Source organism: Bactrocera tryoni, unplaced genomic scaffold (genome assembly GCF_016617805.1).
Source record: "Bactrocera tryoni isolate S06 unplaced genomic scaffold, CSIRO_BtryS06_freeze2 scaffold_25, whole genome shotgun sequence".
In the NCBI taxonomy this organism is placed as follows: Eukaryota; Metazoa; Arthropoda; class Insecta; order Diptera; family Tephritidae; genus Bactrocera; species Bactrocera tryoni.
The window spans coordinates 24,445,669-24,464,241 of record NW_024395977.1 but is presented as its reverse complement, the minus strand read 5'-3'; the positions used below and the strand labels follow the sequence as shown (position 1 = coordinate 24,464,241).

At 38.8% G+C, this 18,573-nt stretch overlaps 1 pseudogene; it reads right to left on the bottom strand.

Annotated features, from left to right (window-relative positions):
- Window positions 1–10,240: 10,240 nt before the first annotated feature.
- Window positions 10,241–10,443, bottom strand: LOC120781037 (annotated as a pseudogene).
- Window positions 10,444–18,573: the final 8,130 nt, after the last annotated feature.

Sequence of the window (18,573 nt, the reverse complement as noted above, 5' to 3'; positions counted from 1 at the left end):
GTGTCCTGAGCAGACGGAACCTTCTCTCCTTGAGGACAAGGGGATGCAAAATTGATGAGGTCAATAGTAGGTGGGGGCATTATTTTTAAGGAAGAAACAGTGGTATCTTAATCAGACGGACGTTTTCGTTTAGATGTAGGTTTTGGGTTCTCTTCGCTCACATTTAGGCATTGAAATGATTGAAACAACGTTTCATAAGATAAGCAAGATATAATAATCGATATAAAACGTTTCATTTCCCCCCACCAGTGGTAAGGAATGACAAATCTTTGTTGAGTTTAAACACGTGTTCAAAATTTTCTTCATTTTACACATTTTTAATGACGCCTCGCAAAAACGACAAAGTAAATGTAGGAGAGTGTGTACAAAAATATAGCTTTTGAAATGATTGTTTAACATCCGTTTGAAGCCAAGGAGGCCTGCTAGTTACTTAGAAAGTTTCTAAATAAAAGAATAATCAAAAGAATTTTAAACTTCAAAACATTATTTAACTGTTTAAATGAGTTAAGCCTCCCCCCACTCTACCTGGGAAAAACTGGCGTGCCCTAGCAAGACACACCTCAATACACCACAGCCGATTACACCATAACACAACACTAACTCAACTCACCACACCTGTACACCAACCCACTCAACAAAAAGGATGGACAACGGGATGGCAGATTCATACTTTATGCATCGTTACATGCATCCGTGCTTACATTCGCATTAAATTTTTTCGTCTTTAACACTCGCCCCGCCCGCTTTTTTAGAACTTCGACAACAACGATCTGGCGCGCTATCTACCTACGCTCCGGTTTAAGTCAATTACTTAAATAATTAGAACACTTAATTCTGAGGAAAATATTTGTTTAAAATTAAAGATTTTCGTATTAAATAAACTTGTACATTATAAACTTGAGCGACACATTTAATAGGAACAGAAATAGAGATACACTGGTTACAAAGTTGAATTGAGCTGTGTTTTATTAGGGTGCGTCAAATTTCTCTGGTAGAGTGGTGAGAGGCTTAACTCATTTACACATTCTGAGCCCCCTATTTCGCCTAGTACGAGTATTCCACGAATATGTTGTTGTCTGTATGTCCGCGTACTGCTAGTGCAGTAGCCGAGGCGCAGAATACATTCGGACAGCAGAAGTATTTGATGATAGAGTTGTAATATGTATACTCACATTTATCCGGGTGTGCACAGTACGTATTTTGATTTAAAACATACCACTTGTATGTACCCAGAATGGGTACTCTTTAGCCCTGGAGTTGGAACTATCTCTCCTGCGACAGAATGACCGTGATCGGAGAACGGCTTCGATTTGTAAAGTAGAGAATTCTTCATAATTAATTTGAAGCTTTATGCAGCTGATTTCCATAACCCACCCATATGAGGCGCGCATAGATAAATGCGATAAGAGCGACCATTGCCTTTTGCAAGTGTAGGTGCATTACTGTATCGCATTAGGCATTTGGTGATCCCTTAACGTTAATTTTGAGTTGTCCCATACTGTATTTTTCGACTTTTTGGAAAATTTTTTATATGTAATATTTAAGTGCGTATGCACTAACTTGACAAGTAATAGTGCCTCACCGATCAAGGATTGCACAGGATTTTTTTTTTTTATTATTGGCGAAAGCCATCCTGCGTGGTCGAAAATTTGTATATGTTTTTTTAATATTGGAACTATCAGAGGTAACTATTTTATGTTTTATAGTAATTGGTGGAGTGGTGGAAAATGGTGGCTTGGGTGGCAGTCGTAGGACGTACCGGCCATTATTTGATCGAGTAGTTGTGGCTTTAGAGAAGTGCTCACAATACTGATATTTTATAGCCTTGTTTGTTATTGGAAATTTCCTTAACTTTTGCAATTTTCTTAATAGTGAATTAAGGTATTTGCCGTCAACTTGAGTTGGTATGGTGGTAACTGGTATTGTAACTAGTCGACTTTGTGTTTCGCTGTGCAGCATTTGAACTTTTTCTGCCTTTGAGCAACATGGTGTCTCTAGGCAATTTTTAGAATAGTGGATTTCGGGATTTTCTTTTGCAATTAAACCCGTGGTTCTTTTTGTGTAAGCGCTTTTTCGGAGTGAGTTGAGATATCTGCTGTAATGAAGCATTGAATGGGGTATTTTGTGACAATACAAGCAATTAATTTGCTTTTGCAGTTTTTATATGAATGACAGACAATTTGTGCAAAGTCTTTTTGACTTGACAAAATTATTTCGTTATTCAATCCATTCCAGCTTCTGAATGAGCCCACCGCTAAAAATGTGAATATGATTTATAATTTTCTTAAGGAAACAGATCTACTTCGACGAATATAAAGATTTATAGCTACTCTAATTAACTCACTAACCCTACTTCCTAAGTACTAATCTATCCTTTCACTTCTGTTTTAATATTACATTAAACATGCATATGTATGTAGCATAACAGACAGCCGAAAGCCTCTGCTGCCAGTGCTGCTATATATTTATTTGTAGAATATTAAGTATTGTACAAATAATTTATAAAATAAAAAAAAATAAAAATATTTTTCTTACTAATAGAAATTAAATTTATCACAGCAATATTATGTATGTATATGTATATTGTATATTGCTGTGATAAATTTAATTTCTATTAGTAAGACAAATATTTATTTGTATAATATACGATGTTAAAAGGCATACATCTTCTATCCTATCTTGTGTATCTGCACATGCTCATATGAGTGTATGTATACGCATGTGCGCGTTCAGAAATTGAAATCATATTTTCATCACTTATCAATATACTTATTACATGTGCGCGCATTGACATGTATGAACATACATTTTGTATTTCTCAGTTAATTTCTTCGCACTCACCGTTCCGAACCTTATATAAAAAAGAGGCAACATTTATTTTTGTAAATTTTATTTTACTTTAACTTTATGTACAATTTATAGATTTCACTCGAATTATAAAAAAATTAATGTTCGCACAATATGTTGTCGCTCGGGGTTACTCGCACGGCTGATCGTTAGCGGATCGCAAAAAGAAGTGGCGGTGAACTTGTTTCTCCGCCCCTTTTGTTCCCTTTTGATTGAGGTGAAAAATGCAGTGGCAAAGTAGTTATGTGTGATGTGAATTGTAGGTGGAGTAGAGATGAGTGTGGTGAATGAAGAGTGCTAGTGACGTATATTTTAATGCGGTGAGTGTAGAGTGTTCTGGATGCGGTATTATTGTTGTGGTTAGGTGTTCGGTGTTGGTTATGTGTCAGGTGGGGCAGGGGACTGAAGCTCATTTAGCCATCCCGGCTCCCCTAGGCGAATATTTCAGCCTAGAAGTCGTTGCAACTGCTGGAGCGTGGCTACAACGTTGCTTAGGCCTGAGGTGCGTCGCGGACGGGGCGTTTGTTGCTGGCGTCGTGTCGACGTCCCATTCTGCTGCCGTCGGATACGGGTGGATGATGTGGTTGGCTGTCGACGCGATCGTTCATTCCGGCTCATTGGCGGTTGTTGTACTGCACTACGGTGGTGGCTACCAGATTGTTGACCGATGTCGGGTCTGGTGGTTCGGTGCAGCATGGTGTGGTGAGGCCACATACATATCTGGCACACGTTTCCCGAGGTACACTCCTGGGTAGTGTGGGTAGGTGCCAGACAATTGAGGCAGTGGCCGTGTGCCTGAACGACGCGCAGCCTTGCTGTGGTGGCAAACCTTTAAAAATCGCGCAGTGCATCAACCGGTGCGGTCGACGACATATTGGGCACCTGATGCGCTGCGGCTCTGCTGCTGATATGAGCGTTGACGGCAGTGCTCGCGTTCCACTACGCGAACCCGTTGATGTGGTGGTTCGGGGAGCTGCGACTGGGCCAGCCGCAACTAGGGCTGCCGCAACACGAGCTGCCACTGGGCGTGGCACGTGGATAGTCGAGCGAATGGTTGGCGTCGGAGCGAGTGGCACGTCTGCATCCATGTTTATCTGTATGGAAGAGTGTTATATTAATTGAAAATTTGTTGCATGAAGTGGATATGGGTATGGCTGCCACGGTGTGGCAGAAGTGGAACGTCAAGTTGATTGACCATTAGATTGTTTTGTGTGATATTTTAAAATATTTATTATATCGGTTTTATTCGAGGGTTTTTTCGTTTACGTTTCGATGTTATCGGCTGTCGGTAAAAATCATAGTTTCACGAGCGGTCTTGTTAACTTCCCGGATTGAGTACGGAGATCGACTACGCGAATATGACCGTGGGAGCCTTGGTAAAACTTCTCTATGCGGCCGAGCCGCCATTCGGTAGGGGGGAGACACTCGTCCTGAATCAGGACACAATCTCCAATCTTTGGCGCATTTTCTGTAATTTTCCAACGGTACCTCTTGTAGAGGTTCTTGATATAGTCTTCTTTCCATCGGCGACTGAAATTATGATGGAGAATTTTAATTCTTTCCCATCTATTTAGTAAGGATAGCGAATCCACGCCTGGCTCAGGTGTGGCCAGAATGGGTGCTCCTTTTAGAAAATGCCCGGAGTTAGGGCTGTTAAATCGGAAGGATCTTGCGAGAGAACCGTGAGGGGCCGTGAGTTGAGAACGGCTTCGACTTTAGTTAATAATGTAGTGAATTCTTCATAATTAAATTTGTAGCTGCCAGCGCTTGAGGGTATAAATTGCCAATTGATACCTTGGGGGCGTACTTTTGTACGGTGTCAGGTGATACTTGTTTAAAGAAATCCACGAACTGTTTCTCTGTGGCTCGTTGAGCTCCAATGAATGTTTTGCCATTATCGCTCATGATTTTGGATGGGAAGAAACGTCGAGCGACGAAGCGAGCAAATGCCGCGGGGAAACCCTCTGTCGTCAGATTAGTGCATAGCTCAAGGTGGACTGCCTTTGTCGTGAAACATACAAAGACAGCCACATAGCCTTTCATGAGAGTGGGAGATCTTAGCATGGACGCCTTTATTTGGAAAGGCAGAGCGAAATTGCAGCGTTCAGGTGGAAGTGCTGCCATAATCTGCGTTCGCATTCTTTGCTTATGCATAGTGCAGATCTTGCACATGAAAATGCATTTCTTGATTTGGGGCTTCAGACGTGGGATGCAATACTCTTGTCGTACCATATGTTGCATGAGGCGATGTGGATGTATTTCAGGAGTAGTGTGGCAAATGGGGACTTCTCAGGTATGATTATGGGGTGGCGTTCGTTATACGTAAGGCTGGAATAAGCAAGCCAGCCGTTTGCACGAAGCAGACCTTTCGTGTCTATAAATGAGTTTAGTACTAAGAGTGAGCTCTTTTAGTCAATTGGTTTCGATTCTCTAAGTAACCCCAGTTGGCAGCTGAAGTAGCGCGTTTGGGTTGATGCGATAAGAGCGACATTTGCTTTTTGTTAGTCTTGGTGCGTCAATGTATCGCATTGGGGGCAAGTTGCTCCCTTTACCTTAAGTTTGAGTCGCTCTGCGAATTTGAGAATATAGGCTACTCAGAGTGCTCGGGGGAACGATGAAAATCGTTCAAGGATGTCATTATCATCCAATCTTGCGTGGTAGGTGTCGATTTTCCGACTTTCGGGGGCAATTATGTTGCGCATTGGCGATTGTGGCCAGGAATCGGGAGATTCTGATAACCACCGGGGGCGATTCCACCATAGGGTGGTGGGGGCGAGATGCAGGGGTTTGGACCCTCTTGTACCTAGATCAGCAGGATTGTCAGCACTAGCAACGTGTCGCCAAGTGGCTGATCCTACTAGGTGAAGTATTTGCGCCGTTCGATTAGAAATATAGGTTTTCCACGCGTGTGGTGGCTTTTCTAACCAGGCTAGAACTATTTCGGAATCAGACCATAGATATAATTTGTATTTTGTCATGTTTAAGTGGGTCTGCACCATGGAAACTAGCTTTGCTAGTAGCAGAGCGCCACAGAGTTCAAGTCGTGGTAGACTTATGGATTTTAAAGGCGCAACTTTTGCTTTTGCCACTAGTACGAGGCTTGTAGTTGCAATATCGCTTTGTATGCGCACATATATATTGGCACAATATGCCTTTTCAGAGGCGTCGCAGAAGCCGTGTAGTTCCACTTTGTATTCGGGGGAATAGTTTACCCACCGTGGAATTTGTATCTGCAAAATGTCGGTCAGATTATTAGAGAACTGGGACCATCTTTCTAAGCGAAGAGGTTTCACTTGTTCGTCCCAGTCAGTTCCGTCTAGCCGTAATTCTTGAATCAGGATTTTCGCTTGTATCACAATTGGCGAAAGCCATCCTGCTGGGTCGAAAAGTTTTGCCACAGAGGAGAGAATTTGGCGTTTCGTAATGACGGATAATGCGGATATGGACTCAGTCGTGTATAAAAACTGGTCCGATATCGCATTCCATTGGATGCCCAGTGTTTTTGTTGTACTTTCAAGATATTTGGGTGATTAGCTGTGATCTTTTTTAGGGGAAAACCTGCGGTGTTGAGGGCCTTTATCACTTGTGATAAGGACTCGTATGCTTGTGGGAGGCTGTGGCTCCCAGACAAGATATCGTCTACATACGTCTGTGTTTTTAAGATTTTTGTTGCCAGAGGAAATTCTGACTTTGTGTCTTCTGCCAGTTCGTGGAGTGTACGGATGGCTAGATATGGGGCACAGTTTACGCCAAAGGTAAATGTTTTTAATTTAAAGTCGCGTAGTGGACTATTGGCAGATTTTCGGAAAATAATCCGCTGAAAATCCTGATCCTCTTTATGTACCAGTATTTGTCGATACATCTTTTCGACATCCCCATTGAATACGTATTTGTATATACGCCAATTTAATTTGAGGAGCAATAAATCTGGTTGGAGTGTGGGTCCCGTAAATAGAATATCATTTAGGGAATTCCCCGAGCTAGTGGATCTCGAGGCATTAAAGACAACTCTAACCTTTGTGGTTTTTTTGTCAGACTTTACTACTGCATGATGTGGCAAGTAGAATGAGTAATATTTGCCTTTTATGATTTTTTCGCATGGGCTTACTTCCTAAATGTGGTCTTAATGGAGGTATTCTTCTAAGACACCATCATAATCTTTTTTAAGCTCACCTTATCTAAGTAGGTTTTTTCCCATACTTAGAAACTGCTGTATTGCAGAGGTTCGAGTGTGACCTAAGGCGAGTGTGTCTGGAAATTGTTGTTTTCGAGGTAGTCGTATGACATACCGACCATTATCTGATCTAGTAGTTGTGGCTCGGTAAAAGTCTTCACAATACTGATCTTCTGGTGTTGTATTTGAAATGGGGTGGAGTTCTTCTAAATCCCAAAATTTTCTCAATATTTAATTGAGGTACTCGTTTGAGATTTCCTCAACTTGAGTTGTCATTTTTGTGACTGGTTCCGCAACTAGTCCGCTTAGGACCCAACCGAAAATGGTATTTTGCGCCAGAAGTGTTTTCGAAATTTTTTCAACACCTTCTATTATAATTTGAGATATAAGGTCGCTGTCTAATAGAAGGTCTATTTGAGCGGGGGTGTTGCAGTTGGGATCTGCTAGCTTTAGGTGTGTAACCTTTTGCCAATGCTTGCTATTTATATGATAGCTAGGAAGCATGTTCGTTAGTTGCGGTAAGACTATTGCATCTGCTTGAATGCGCTTATACGCTTGGGGGGAAATTAGGGTAATGGGGAAGATTTTATTGGAGTTTTGAACTACTCTTCCGCTCATTACCGTAATTTCAAATTTGGCTAATTTTGTAGGCAGTTGCAGCCTATTTTGTGCCCTAGACGCAATAAATGATCTTTGTGATCCTTGGTCAATTAAGGCTCTGAGTTTAAACAGTTCTCCTCGATGTTCGATGGAGACGACTGCTGTAGGTAGTAGTACCATACTTTGAACCTCGCTGTGCAGCGTTTGAGTTTTTAAGGCCTTGGAGCAGCATGGTGCCTCTTGGCAAAATTCGGGATTTTGTGTTTCGGGAGTTGCGGTTGCAACTAAACCCGTGGTTTTTTTTGAGAAAGCACTACTTTGAGGTGTGTTGGGAAAGTTATTTATGTGCAACCTAGAATGATGCCTTTTGTAGCAATATACGCAGCTGAATTTGCTTTCGCAATTATTGAGATTGTATGAGTGGGACAAGCAGTTTGTACAGAGTCTTTTTGATCTGACAAAGTTGTTCCTTTCATTGATATTAAGTTTTTTAAATTTTTCGCAAAATTTTAGCTTGTGCCCTCCTTTACACAGTTCGCACGACGTTAATTTATTTTCTTCAGATGTGAACGGTTGATTTTTAAAAAAGCTTCTGTTTAAACTGTTGTTGTTACTAGCTTGGGGTCTAATGAAACTTCGATTTAGGTCGTGTTGAACGTTTTTGGTTCTGACCGTCTTTTTATCTACCCTTTCCGCAATTTCGTATTGGGTAGTTAAGAAATCTTTCATCTGTTGCCACGTTGGGCATTTTCTTCGTGATGAGAGCGATTGCTCCCACAGAAGCAAAGATTTTTCCGGTAATGCCGCGGAGCATATGTTTACCAGTATGGGGTCCCAATTGTCTGTGGGAATATTCTGTGTCGATAGAACCGACAAACAATTTGAAACAGTGGATTGAAGTTTTATGAACTCCTCACTTGTTTCTCTCTGGATTTTTGGTAAGGTCATTAATATGGTGAGTTGTTGGTCGACCAATATTCTCTCATTCTCGTATCGTTCTTTTAGAGCTTCCCAAGCCAAATTGAAATTGTAGTCATTTAATGCGAACTGTTTGACTATTACGCCTGCTTGACCTTAGGTTTTGTATCTGAGGTGATACAGTTTTTGCGCTTGTGATAATTTGGCTTTGAATTTGTGGCAGCTCTACTCTCGGTTGTGGAGTAGGTGCAATTGCTTTAATTAATTTCAATTGATCGGAGATCATGGCTTTTGTCTCTTCATATTTGTCAAGGCAATTTTCATATTTGGCGTAAGCCGAGGATTTGAAATTTTCGGGTAGATCTGAGTCATCAGTTTCTACTATCGCGTCATATGCAGATTGGAGAGGTGTCCAGAAATTGTCAATATTTTGATTTTTGATTTCTAGCACCGATTCAGAGTTATCTTGAAGTATAAATTCAGATGAATGTAAAAACCCGAAAACTCTTTTACGTAAATAAGAGCTTTTATTTCCGAATTACCGATTATTTTATTGAAATACGCGTATGTGGTGTTACGCAGTATTTTAGAAATGTTTAGGCAATAATAATAAATATATTGTATATTTTATATGTGTGTATATATATATATGTATATATATATCCCTTTTTTTTTTTTGTAGGCTCGAAGGACCATGTATTTCTCAGTTAATTTCTTCGCACTCACCGTTCCGAACCTTATATAAAAAAGAGACAACACACAATTTCGCCAGAAATTTACAAAAATTTTATTTTACTTTAACTTTATGTACAATTTATAGATCTCACTCGAATTATAAAAAAATGAATGTTCGCACAATATGTTGTCACTCGAAGTTACTCGCACGGCTGATCGTTAGCGGATCGCAAAAAGAAGTGGTGGTGAACCGCAAAGTAGTTATGTGTGATGTGGATTGTAGGTGGTGTAGAGATGAGTGTGGTGAATGAAGAGTGCTAGTGACGTATATTTTAATGCGGTGAGTGTTAGGTGTTCGGTGTTGGTTATGTGTCAGGTGGAGCAGGGGACTGAAGCTCATTTAGCCACATTTATATATAAGTACTTATATGTACATATATTTGCATACATTGCGTACACATATGAATATGTCACCAACAAAAAATTGATCTTCACAAGACAAAATGGCAGCCAAATTGGCCAAGAACAAGTGTAGTACATTTTACAACAAAAACGATTTCATTCATGAACGCAGGCGCAAATTCCACAAGCGATCTCGCTTCATTCATAAAAACAGAGGCCGTAACATCTCCCCGAGCATGCCTTTGCAAACAAGTCGTCTTTTCGCGACGATGGCAACAGCCAAAAATCATAAATTGCACAACTTTCTGGTGCTTCTCGCAAAAGTCTGCGTCGATATGTATTCACGATCATACGTATGCATACATACATATGTACTATTTACGCATGTTTGTAGGCGAAGATGCTACAGCGGCAAGGGGTGATAATCGGTGGCCATTACTTTACTTATGCCATAGAAATTCTATTGCTACGAATATGGAAATGACAACGAAATAATGCAAATATGCATATTTCTAAAGGTCATTAATTTCTTTGAAGAAATTAATGATCCTGAGATGTATAGTCTTAACTTTTCAACGACCAACGCAGAGCATTTCAACCAAAAGGAATTTATTCATTAAAATCACCACTCAGAAGTCGTTTTATCCGTTGTAAGCGAACGATTTTCGAAGAAACATCATTTCTAATATGCCACAAGACAAAATTAGAAATGAACTTCTTAAACCTCACGCTGTCAGATAAAACGATATACCACGTCATTGAGGGTCGATTTCCAATAAATGTAAATGAAGACTAACTACAGAAATAATCCTGTAAAGTATAGCCTTAATTTTTCAACGGCCAACGCAGAGTATTTCAATAAAAGGGCACATAAAATAGTTGAGAATTCGCAGAAATGAAAGACAAAGGAAAGCAAAAGCAGTATAACTTCAATAATGAACAAGCATACAATCATACATATGCGCAGCAGCAGGAAGGAAAGAGGTAACAATCGGCGATCCATTGTATATTTCTTTCATGCATAACCAAACCATAATTAGGACAACGCAATTCAAGTGTCAATGGTGGTGTTGGTGGTAAGCGCTTCAAAAGTGACGACGAGCACGTAGGTTAGAATCCCAACAGAATTTATTTTAAATTGAATATGTCACCAACCAAAAATTGAAACATTGTTCTACAAAAACAACAACAGCATAAGCATGGCAAAATTGTGTTGTTGGTAGAAAAGCCGAGCTGTGCCGAAAGAAACGAACAAGCGATTGCCGATTGTCACCGCTTCGCTTGCTGCTCGAACATCTTCGCAGACAAGGTTGCGTAGATTCATATTGAGCAAGGTTGCGTAGATTTATATTGAGCAAGGTTGCGCAACCTGAATCTATCGCAACCTTTTCCGAACTCGTATGAGAAGTATAACTTCAAAAATTTCAACCGCCGAAATTAAGAATTAATTTAATTATAGTTTATAATTTTGAAATGTTACTCGTTAAGAGTAGATAAAATAAGTTTTTTTGATGTTAAAGAGTGGGTCTGTTAGATCAAATATGCTGGAATGAGAATTGAAATCATGACATATACGGCGGAATGATTCGTTTAACTCAAAATTGTTCTAGAAAATTTTAAAAGTAAGGGTCTAAACTGCCTGTAGAGCGAGTGGGAATGTTAAAATTAGTAAAATATTATAATATTATACCAAGCATCTCCCTACGACTAGCGAGTGTCGGGAGATTTATAAGTTTTAAACGGTTAGTGTAAGGGGGAAGATTTAAACTGGAATCCCAATGCAAATGATTTAAGGTAAAAAGTAAAAATTGTTTTTGAACGGACTCTAACTTATCCGAATGGACTTGGTAACTAGGATTCCAAACCACAGAAGCATACTCTAATATAGGCCTCACCAGAGATGTAAAAAGAATTTTTGTGGTAAGCGGATCTCTAAATTCTTTTGACTAACGTTTAACAAAACTAAGAGCGCCTTCAGCTTAAAAACCGTGGAAGATGCGTGAAGATTAAAATTGAGTTTGGGGTCCATAGTTACTCCCAGATCAACAAAACTGCATACTTGCTCCAACCTAAAGTTTTGTATTGGGTATGAAGTAGGGTCTACAGCTCTACATGAAAAGCACATCGTTTTGCATTTTTAAGGTTCAATGGCATGTCATTTCTATCACACCAAGAAACTAGGTTGTTTAAGTCTGTTTGCAACTGACTCCTTTGACTGTTTGAAGTATACGTTTTAGAAAGTTTTACATCGTCCGCATATAATAAAACTTTTGAAAACTTAACAACAGATGATATGTCATTAATAAATAACAAGAACAGAATTTGAGGAACGCCTGAAGGAACATTGATTATGTCAGAAAAAGTATCGTTAAATATGACTTGTTGAATTCTATTACTAAGATAAGAAGCAACCCATTTTAGATATATTGGTTGAAAACCAAGAAGATCAAGTTTATTCAAAAGAATTGAATGGTTTACTTTATCAAAAGCTTTACTAAAATCTGTGTATATAACATCAGTATTTTTATTCTCCCTAAAGCCCGTTGATACATGTGATACAAATTCAAGCAAATTACTTATTGTAGATTTCCCTTTACGAAAACCGTGTTGAGAGCAAGAAAATAGTGGAGAGATCCAAAAGGTTATGTCGTATGTTATAATTGCTTCAAGAAGTTTAGGTATTGCAGACAACTTTGCTATTCCCCTAAAGTTTTCAATAGATGATCTAAATCCACTCTTATGTAAAGGAATTATAAATGACCTTTTCCATATCGATGGAAATAAGCGTTGCATAAGAGATGAATTAAATAGTTTTGTTAGGCGTTGGTATATATATTTGGCACATTTCTTAAGAAAGCATGAGGGAATCATAGCTGGGACATAATTGTAGGATTGTTCTAACATATTTAAATGATACAACACGTCTGCTTCGGAAAAAGTAGTTGCATTAATGACAGAAATCGGACATAACTTGGGCTGATGGGGAACATTTTTTGGAGATTTTGGAGAGTAATTAGACCTAAAGAATTCAGCGAAAATATTAGAAATGGTGTGATTGTCACTAGACATACTAGACTTACATTTCATAGCGGACGGAAAATTAGAAATCCTGCGTTTGGGGTTGACGAAACCATAAAACAATATTGGATTACGTACAATATTATTATACTCTCGCAACAAAGTTGCTAAGGAGAGTATTATAGTTTTGTTCACATAACGGTTGTTTGTAAGTCCTAAAACTAAAAGAGTCAGATATATATAAAGAGTCAGAGTAGAGTTGAAATCCGGATGTCTGTCTGTCCGTCCGTGCAAGCTGTAGCTTGAGTAAAAATTGAGATATCATGATCAAACTCGGTACACGTATTTCTTGGCTCCATAAGAAGGTTAAGTTCGAAGATGGGCAAAATCGGCCTACTGCCACGCCCACAAAATGGCGGAAACCGAAAACCTATAAAGTGTCATAATTAAGCCATAAATAAAGATATTAAAGTAAAATTTGGCACAAACTCTACAGAGTCATATCCTTCAGGCATTTCCATATACAGTTTAAAAATGGAAGAAATCGGATAATAACCACGCCCACCTCCCACCCCCATACACAGGTTATGTTCAAAATCACTAAAAGTGCGTTAACCGACTCACAAAAAACGTCAGAAACACTAAATTTTACGGAAGAAATGGCAGAAGGAAGCTGCACCCAGCCTTTTTTTAAAAATTTAAAATGGGCGTTGCGTCGCCCCCTTATGGACCAAAAACCATATCTCAGAAACTATACTGATCGCATAGCTGAACCGAAAACAAAGGTCTTTTGTATTATTATGAGCAAAGTTGGCTATGATTTCGATGTTAATTTCCAAAGCAGGATGATACGAGTCCTCTGGCCGAACCAAAGGATCACATCGGACAACAGAGAACATTGAAGCGTTATCAACGTAAACTAGATATAAGAGCTTACCAAACTCATTTGAAATTAAAATAGTTTGATTAAGACCCAACTGCGACATTTCATCTAAGAACTCGTTAAAACATAAGCGAGTACTAATAGGAATGGTATAATCATCAATAGATTTCCATGATACGCACGGTAAATTGAAATCTCCCAAAACAATCATGGAATCAGTATTATTAGCCATTGAGAAAACATTTTTTATTAATGAAGCATGCTGCATATATACAGATATGTCTGAGTGAGGCGGTATATAAGATAAAGTTAAGCAGATATGGCCACTATTAGCGCAAATACTAATGCACTTAAATTCTATGAAGTCTGCATGTGGAACATCGACTTCCTCAGATGGAATTGAAGAATGAACAGCAAACAAGACACCACCTCCTTTTCTGTTCAGCCGGTAATATCTAAAGATTTAGAATTCGCTGTTGAATATTACATTATCAAAAATGTGGGGCTTTAGTTAAGTTTCTGTGAAAGCAATGATTTTAAAGTTGCAATGAATGCTATTTAAATACAAATCAGTAAGTTTTGTATTAAGCCCTCTAACATTTTGGTAATAAATAATCAGCGAATTATTGTTAATTAGTTTTTTGTATCCACGGATTTCTTGGCATTTTAGTGATAACTACAGGGGGCGTATCACGTTTGTGCTCGAATTCGCTCACAAAGACCCCAGGTGGCCAGAATGAGTTGTCAAGTATCAATTGAAAATTGTCAGCGGAGACGTCGATCTTAAACGAGGAAATATCCCTGCTGTATTTGAAATTAAATTTACGGATGTCTGTGTCTACCGTTTTTAATTTCGACGAGATATAACTTTTTATATCATCGACTGTGGTATCCGCAGCAAGTCTCGAGATAAAAATTGCCTTTTTCCGCGGTATTACAAGTAAGTTTTTAATAGCTGACTTGGAAGTATTTGGAGGCGGATCTTGAGAACTTTTCCGCTTACCGTGTTCAGTAACACTTTTTTCTGTGTCCTGAGCAGACGGAACCTTCCTCTTGAGGACAAGGTGATGCAAGATTGATGAGGTCAATAGTAGGTGGGGGCATTATTTTTAAGGAAGAAACAGTGGTATCTTAATCAGACGGACGTTTTCGTTTAGATGTAGGTTTTGGGTTCTCTTCCCTCACATTTAGGCATTGAAATGATTGAAACAACGTTTCATAAGATAAGCAAGATATAATAATCGATATAAAACGTTTCATTTCCCCCCCACCAGTGGTAAGGAATGACAAATCTTTGTTGAGTTTAAACACGTGTTCAAAATTTTCTTCATTTTACACATTTTTAATGACGCCTCGCAAAAACGACAAAGTAAATGTAGAAGAGTGTGTACAAAAATATAGCTTTTGAAATGATTGTTTAACATCCGTTTGAAGCCAAGGAGGCCTGCTAGTTACTTAGAAAGTTTCTAAATAAAAGAATAATCAAAAGAATTTTAAACTTCAAAACATTATTTAACTGTTTAAATGAGTTAAGCCTCCCCCCACTCTACCTGGGAAAAACTGGCGGGCCCTAGCAAGACACACCTCAATACACCACAGCCGATTACACCATAACACAACACTAACTCAACTCACCACACCTGTACACCAACCCACTCAACAAAAAGGATGGACAACGGGATGGCAGATTCATACTTTATGCATCGTTACATGCATCCGTGCTTACATTCGCATTAAATTTTTTCGTCTTTAACACTCGCCCCGCCCGCTTTTTTAGAATTTCGACAACAACGATCTGGCGCGCTATCTACCTACGTTGTAATATGTATACTCACATTTATCCGGGTGTGCACAGTACGTATTTTGATTTAAAACATACCACTTGTATGTACCCAGAATGGGTACTCTTTAGCCCTGGAGTTGGAACTATCTCTCCTGCGACAGAATGACCGTGAACGGAGAACGGCTTCGATTTGTAAAGTAGAGAATTCTTCATAATTAATTTGAAGCTTTATGCAGCTGATTTCCATAACCCACCCATATGAGGCGCGCATAGATAAATGCGATAAGAGCGACCATTGCCTTTTGCAAGTGTAGGTGCATTACTGTATCGCATTAGGCATTTGGTGATCCCTTAACGTTAATTTTGAGTTGTCCCATACTGTATTTTTCGACTTTTTGGAAAATTTTTTATATGTAATATTTAAGTGCGTATGCACTAACTTGACAAGTAATAGTGCCTCACCGATCAAGGATTGCACAGGATTTTTTTTTTTATTATTGGCGAAAGCCATCCTGCGTGGTCGAAAATTTGTATATGTTTTTTTAATATTGGAACTATCAGAGGTAACTATTTTATTTTTTATAGTAATTGGTGGAGTGGTGGAAAATGGTGGCTTGGGTGGCGGTCGTAGGACTTACCGGCCATTATTTGATCGAGTAGTTGTGGCATTAGAGAAGTGCTCACAATACTGATATTTTATAGCCTTGTTTGTTATTGGAAATTTCCTTAACTTTTGCAATTTTCTTAATAGTGAATTAAGGTATTTGCCGTCAACTTGAGTTGGTATGGTGGTAACTGGTATTGTAACTAGCCGACTTTGTGTTTCGCTGTGCAGCATTTGAACTTTTTCTGCCTTTGAGCAACATGGTGTCTCTTGGCAATTTTTTAGAATAGTGGATTTCGGGATTTTCTTTTGCAATTAAACCCGTGGTTCTTTTTGTGTAAGCGCTTCTTCGGAGTGAGTTGAGATATCTGCTGTAATGAAGCATTGAATGGGGTATTTTGTGACAATACAAGCAATTAATTTGCTTTTGCAGTTTTTATATGAATGACAGACAATTTGTGCAAAGTCTTTTTGACTTGACAAAATTATTTCGTGAGTTAATCTTTAAGTTGTTAAACTTCTCGCAAGATTTAGTTCGCATAACGTTTGCCTTTTCTGTTCGGATGTGATTGATTGCGTTTTGTAAATGTTTCTGTTTACATTGTAATTGCTTCTAGCTTAAGGCCTATTAAATCTTCAATTTTGGTTGTGTTTACTGTTTTTAATTTTGACTATTTTTTCCTCTACCCTTTCCGCTATTTCATATTGGATAGTTAGAAAGTCTTTCATTTGTTGCCTCGTTGGGCACTTTTTCCGTGATGAGAGCGATTGCTCCCATAAAACTAACGAAATTTCTGGTAATACTGCGGTACATATGTATGTTTACCAGACTAGGATCCCAATTGTCTGTGGGAATATTTTGTGTCGATAGAACCGGAAAAAGATTTGAAACAGTGGATACTAGTTTGATGAATTCTACACTTGTTTCTTTCTTAATTTTTGACAAGTTCATTAGTGTCGTTACTTGTTTATCGACCAGCTTTTCATATCTCGCTATTATAGCTTCCCAACCCAACTGGAAATTATCCTTATTTAATGCGAACTGTTTTACTAGGTGGATGCTTGAACTTGCCTCTTGATATTGTTGGATTTTTAGCAGCTCAACTCTCGGATGTGGAGTAGGTTCTATTGCTGTTATTAGCTTTAACTGATCGGAGATCAAAGTTTTTGTTTCTTCATATTGGTCTAAGCAGTTTTCATAAAAATCGTAAGCCGATGATTATAAATCATGAGCCACTTGGAGAAGAGTCCACAAAATTGTTTAGGTTTTGGCTTTTTATTTCTAATAACGATCCAGAGTTTTCATGAATGACATAAATTTAATAACCATTTTGGATTTATTTTAAAATATCCGTTAAAAATTTTAATTTTGATTTGACTGATTTAAATGAAGCAATAGGGTATTGCTTACAACCGAATATTGTTTTAGGTAAATAGAGTTTTGAATTTCGATTATCTTGCTTTTATTAATAACGTTTGTTATTCAATTTCGACAGAATTAATTAATTTTTTTTGCTGTATGTTTACTTAATTAATATTTCTAATGTCTGAATGTTGTGTAATTAGGTACACCCTAATACGTTTTTTTTTTGTTTTTTTTTTTATGGCGAGATGTAAAAAAATCTTCAAAAGACACTGTTGCCCTTACAACAGTAGTGTGGAACTTTACCCCACTAAAAAAACACATCTCAATAACGACACATAGCTTTGGTGAAATGCCCTGCGGAACCACCGATTAAGTATTACATCGCAAAGCAAGCTAAGCCTATTGACTATAACATCTCAGGGATTTTCGAACTGGTTTTGGCTGTTTGCCTCGCTATATCGCAGTCGTTCTAGTCTTCGCTGCTCTTGAATAACCTTAGCGGCCCAGTGCTTAACATGGTTCCACACCTGCTTTGACCGCAGCATGTGTGGCACTATGTTATCTGGCATTATTCTTTCAGAAATTTCCGTTTCTAAAAATGTCCTATCCTCCTCATATTTTGGGCAATGAAAAAAGATATGTTCGGCATTTTCTTTTCCATAACCACAAGATGAGCATATTTCTACCTCATCATGGCCATATTTGTGGAGGTATTCCCTAAAACAGCCATGACCACTTAATAGCTGCGTCAAGTAAAAATCAACGTCGCCATGCTTTCTGCTAACCCAGGTCTCCACATTTGCAATCAACCTGTGCGTCCATCGTCCTTTAAGCGCTGAGTCCCACATAGATTGCCATTCTTTCAGACTCTGCTGTCTTTCTTCCTCGCGCTCTCTAGCTGTTAGGGGCCCCCGCTACTTTTGCTTTTACTGTACACTCTCTCTAACTCACTAGGCATTATTTCAGGTGGCATTATGCCTGCAATCACTCCTGCGGCTTCGTGAGACACCGTACGGAAGGCGCTGGCAACTCTAAGCGCACTTAACCGAAACAAGGACCTTACAGGTTTCGCATACGTTTTTTGTTTTAGAGCATTAGCCCACACTGGTGCTGCATACATGACTATTGACTGAGTCACTTTTGCCAGTAATAGCCTTCGGCTCTGACTTGGCCCGCCTGTATTAGCCATTATTCGACTTAAAGCCGCATTAACTCGCGCCGCTTTTTCACAAGCCTTCTCTATGTTTGTTTTATAGTTCATCCTCGTATCAATTATTACGCCTAAGTATTTTAGGAATGACTG